The sequence below is a fragment of the Galeopterus variegatus genome, unplaced genomic scaffold (assembly GCF_000696425.1).
Source record: "Galeopterus variegatus unplaced genomic scaffold, G_variegatus-3.0.2 Scaffold410, whole genome shotgun sequence".
Taxonomy (NCBI): Eukaryota; Metazoa; Chordata; class Mammalia; order Dermoptera; family Cynocephalidae; genus Galeopterus; species Galeopterus variegatus.
This window is the reverse complement of record NW_007726521.1, coordinates 566,268-571,461: the sequence shown is the minus strand read 5'-3', so window position 1 is coordinate 571,461 and position 5,194 is coordinate 566,268. Positions and strand designations below refer to the sequence as shown.

The 5,194-nt window shown below is 39.9% G+C and overlaps 1 protein-coding gene across 1 annotated transcript in view; it reads right to left on the bottom strand.

Annotated features, from left to right (window-relative positions):
• Window positions 1-5,194, bottom strand: part of CTPS2 (CTP synthase 2) — a 105,091-nt gene that overhangs the window by 99,668 nt on the left and 229 nt on the right. The window lies entirely within an intron of this gene.

The following is a 5,194-nucleotide window of genomic DNA, read 5'->3' as shown; positions in this document are numbered from 1 at the left end:
GGGCGCAACACTGAGGGTTGCGATCCGTTGCCAGACACAAAAAAAGACAAAAAGGAAAAAATAAAATAAAATAAAATAAAATAAAAAAATTTTTTAAATAGTCTATTTTTTTATAATTCTTTTTTATTAGCATATTCTTTATTACAAATTGTAATTTTTCTTTATGCCTTTACCCGACCTATCATTCCCCAACCCCCTTCCCTCCCTCCCCCCCATCTCTAGTATCCTTAGGTTTGTTCTCTCCTTCTGAAAGTTCAACACATTATTGTGGTCTTTTCTTTCTTTCTATCTTTCTTTCTTTCTTTCCTTTTTTCTTAGCACCCAGTTATGAATGAGTACATACAAATATGCCAATAAAAAAAAACATACCAACATCATAGGTGGCTGTGAGTATTAAATGATCACACTAATCATGATACTGTAGTATCAGCAAACTACAGCCCCAGGTCAAATCTGGCCCACTGTCTGTTTTTGTATGGTCCCCAAACTTAGAATGTTTTTTACAATTTTAAATGATTGAAAAAAGATCAAAAAAGGAATATGAATATGATACTCAAATTTCAGAGTCCATGAATCAAGTATTATTGGCATACAGCCACATCCATTCGTGTTACAATGGCAGGGTTGAGTAGTTGCAACAACAGAGACCTTCTGGTCCACAGACCCTGAAATATTTACTATCTGGCCTTTTACAGAAAATGTTTTCTGACACCTGGCAGAAAAGGGACATATAGTAAGACTTGAATAAAAGTTAGCTATTGACATAATTATTACTAATAATAAATGTATCTTTCTTAACTAAGCAATGCTGAACACCGAATCTTTTTCATTACCCCATCAGTTTTATCATTTACGAATTTCCAAACAGGAAATAGAAAATATTATGTCATAAGAAAATTTTATTTAACTTTGCTGCTGCTGTCCGATTCAAACCCTTTTGTTTTACAGAAAGCCCAATAAAGTCTTGATTTTCTTTATTTTGAGTACTATGGTTTTCCCATTGAGTATGTGTACAATTTCACCATGTACATGAAAGTAGGCCCTTAATATTGTAGACAGTTAAAAATCTTGATTCTCATTTGATTTTTTTTTTTTTTAAAGATGACCAGTAAGGGGATCTCAATCCTTGGCTTGGTGCTGTCAGCACCACGCTCAGCCAGTGAGCTAACCGGCCATCCCTATACAGGATCAGAACCTGTGGCCTTGGTGTTGTCAGCACCACGCTCAGCCAGTGAGCCAAACCGGCCATCCCTACTATAGGATCAGAACCTGTGGCCTTGGTGTTATCAGCACCGCACTCTCCGGAGTGAGCCACCGGCCGGCTGTCTCATTTGATTTTTAGACAGGGCTCTTTAGCTAAAAAAAATTATGGGACAAAAGTCCTTAGCTAGGAGGCAACGGCCTACAGCTAACTGGCAAAAGCCCATCTACTCAATTCTAATCACTGTTTAGGGATAGGATTATGTACTCTGATTATTTAACATACTGATTGTTGTTAAAAGATATTGAAAGAATTGCTGTAGGGAAAAATGTGAAAAAATGTTTACTAAGGGCAAGCTGTTTATTGGTGGAAACTTTAGAGACAATTATACTTAAATTTAATCATAAGAATATAACTTTTTTCTTTTTAAACTTATGCAAGTTTTTGTTTGTTTGTTTATTTGTTTGTTTTTTGGTGGCTGGCTGTCATGGGGATCCAAACCCATGACCCTGGTGTTACAAGGCTGTGCTCTAACCAACTGAGCTAACTGGCCAGCCAAGAATGTAACTTTTGCTTAAATCATTTAAGGAGAGATTAGATAATGATCACGGTTTGATCAATGTAGCTTTTCACGAATTGTACTTCGGAATGTCACATTATTAATTTAAATTATGTTACTAGTTTCTATTGTTTAAGCTATACTTAGCTGCAGATAACTTTTGCCACTGCTGCCCATGTCTTTGTGTCCTTTTGAAATGATTGAAACAACTGATTTTTCTTGTGAAACTTCCTTATCTTTACAATAAAAAACAGAAGCTAACTTTGAATAGGGGCTGTACCCAGTTTCTCCTTCTAACAGAGGAGTTGCTGAGGTGCAGTCCCCTCAGGCTTTTCATTGCATTCACGTTGCTTTGAGTAATCTTTTTTGCGTCTCAGTTACACAGTGAGAAGTGTAACACAGTATTATTCGTTTAGTCCTGGCAGGCAAATGGGCAACTGAGTAAGACCACTAACATAAAATTACAGCTGCCAATAAAAAAAGAGTAACGAAAGCTAATAACTATAAATCCCATCATCAATTGTAATTCACAAACTTTTTAAAGTACTTGGAAATTAAGCACACATGTAATCAGGTAGGAATGATTTCAGTTACCCATTTCTTATTTGTCTGTCCTCCTCAAAGGAATGCCCATTCTGCTTTTGTAGTTTCCTCTGCTTATATTCCAAAACAAACTATCTTAACTTGAAGGTGTAAAGTTATCTTCAGAGCTGTGAGTTCAATTTGAACTAGCTGACCATGGCCAGGGCAAGTAAACTAAAGCTGTCTAAAATATACATGTCCCATCCCGTGGCTTCCCTGAGTCCCTGGGCCTGCCCTTTCTACACAATACAGATGATCACGGGCCGGCCTGTGGCTCACTCGGTAGAGTGCGGTGCTGATAACACCAAGGCCACGGGTTCGGATCCTATGTAGGGATGGCCGGTTAGCTCACTGGCTGAGCGTGGTGCTGACAACACCAAGTTTAAAAAAAAAAAAAAAAAAAAAATACAGATGATCACAATCAACACCATTGTACCTCTTCACTAGCCAACTGGTCACCTAGTTACCTGAGCTACATATATAACCTTTAAGATTCTCAACCCAAGGGCTGGCCTGTGGCTCACTCGGGAGAGTGTGGTGCTGATAACGCCAAGGCCACGGGTTCGGATCCTAAATAGGACTGGCCAGTGCGCTCACTGGCTGAGCGTGGTGCGGGTGACACCACACCAAGGGTTGCAATCCCCTTACCGGTCACGAAAACGGCAAAAAAAAAAGATCCCCTTACTGGTCATCTTTTAGGGAAAAAAAAAAAAGATTCTCAACCCAAACCTAGAATGCTTTTCCTGTAGTTCCAAAATGTATCTGAATACTCATCTCTTTCCCCCCTACTGTCTCAGGAAGTTTTTCCAGTAATAATTTCTTCACAGCCCTATCTTACTTGTCCCACTGTTGATTTGTTCAATTTTGATAAGTACCCGTCCTCTAGAGTCAGAAAATCTGGGTTCAAATTCTGACTCTGTCACTTACAGATATCACCCTGGGTAAATTCTTGAACTTATCAGAACCTGCATTTTCTCAATCCATGCAGTACACAGGGATAGTGGTAAGACCTACCTTAGAGAGCTGTTCAGGGATTTACACAGAGTGCCTAACTAAGCATTAAATTAAAGTTAGCTGTTATCATTTTTCAGAGCCACCTACTCACTGATTCAATCAACTTACAAATACTTATTGCACATCTATTATGGACTTGACATGTTCCCAGGTCCTGGGGATATGAGGATGAACAAAACGTCATGGTCTCTGCCCTCTTGGAGTTCACCATTCCAGTGGGATTAAGGGACAAATAGGTTGTGCTCTAACTATACCTTATTAGGACACTGTCATACTGTTAAAATGACTTACTCCCCATTTATAAAAGTTAGCAATATCGAAAAATGCCATAGAAGTATGGTCAAGAAAACTGGAGTACTTTCGTGTGAAGTAACATTATGCCTAAGAATTTTTCGCATAAAAAAATGCTTACATTACGTGAAAAGAAAAAGCAGGATATAAAACTGAATATAATATTACCTATACTATGTTTTTTAAATTAAGATTTTGGTCTTAATTTGGTCAAAAATACACCATGTTAAATTTTAATATATTTAGGTGATTAGGTTGTAGGCAATTATCAGTTTTTTGTGTTTTCAAAAACACAAGATATTTTTTAAAGCACATTACATATTTTAGAAAGGCCTTTTTGAAAAGTGTAAGTTAGTACCAAAGAGACACCTAATCCTTTCTACTTCCTAAGCAAACAAGGAAGTTTGAAACGAAGTTTTAAAACTGAAGGAAAAGGCAGGCTCTGTTTTAGATCACTTCCTTGAATCAGGATGGTTTCCGGTATGAAAACTGTAGTTTTTCATTTACTCATACGCAGTGAGCAGAACCAAGTATTTATAAAACAGGACAGTGTAGAGGGCTGCTGTTCACAGTCAAATAAAAATATTACACGAGCCAGATATGCAATTTTAAATTTTCCAGTAGCCACATTCAAAAAGGAAAAAGAAAGAGATGAAATTAATTTTCATAACATAGCTTATTTAACTCACTGTACCCAAAAATGTTATTATCTGAACACATAACCGACATGAGAATTTATTAGGGCGCTATTTTACATCCTGTGTTTGTACTAAGCCTTCCAAAATCAGGTGCATATACTTGGAGCACGTCTCAGTTGGGACTTGCCACATCTGCAGTGTTCCACAGCCACATGTGGCTAGTAACTCCCACATTAGACAGGGCAGGCCTAAAGCAGCTAAGAGCACCAGAAACACCAAGAGCCACCTTCTCAATGACGGCCATTTAAGAAGTAATGTTAGACCCAAAGATACTTACTGAATGATCCCATTTTATAAAGTTTTGGAACAGGCAAAACCAAGCCATGATGGCAGTCAGAACAGTGGGGGACAGGGGAGGATGGATTGACTGGAAAGGGAAGCGAGGGAACTTTCCGAGGTGATGGAAATGGTCTACATCTACGTTCAAATAGGGTTACACGGGTGTCTAATTTGTCACATCCCATCGATCTGCACACCTAAATGGGGCATTTTATTGTGTGTAAACTACATATCAATTTTTTTTATGTTGTCCCCAAAAAGCTAGACTGTAGGAACAGCGTAGTTGGCACTGTGCGCCCTAACCAGCTAATATGGGGGAAACGCGAGGGTCGTTGTTGAACGGCTGCACTGGGGCCTGGGAGGGAACAGAAAGGCCATGTCACCCGCGCTGATCGCCAGCCTCGCCCGACCCCCGCGCGGGGCTCCACTTCCGCCAACGCCATCTCGAGAGCCGAGAGAAGCGGGGCTGGGGACGCAGGCGGGTGCGAGAGAAGCGCGCCCCGAGGACGTGCCACTCGGGACCCCGACGCCACTGAGCACGGGCGGGCGTCCCCCGGTCCCCGCGCCCCG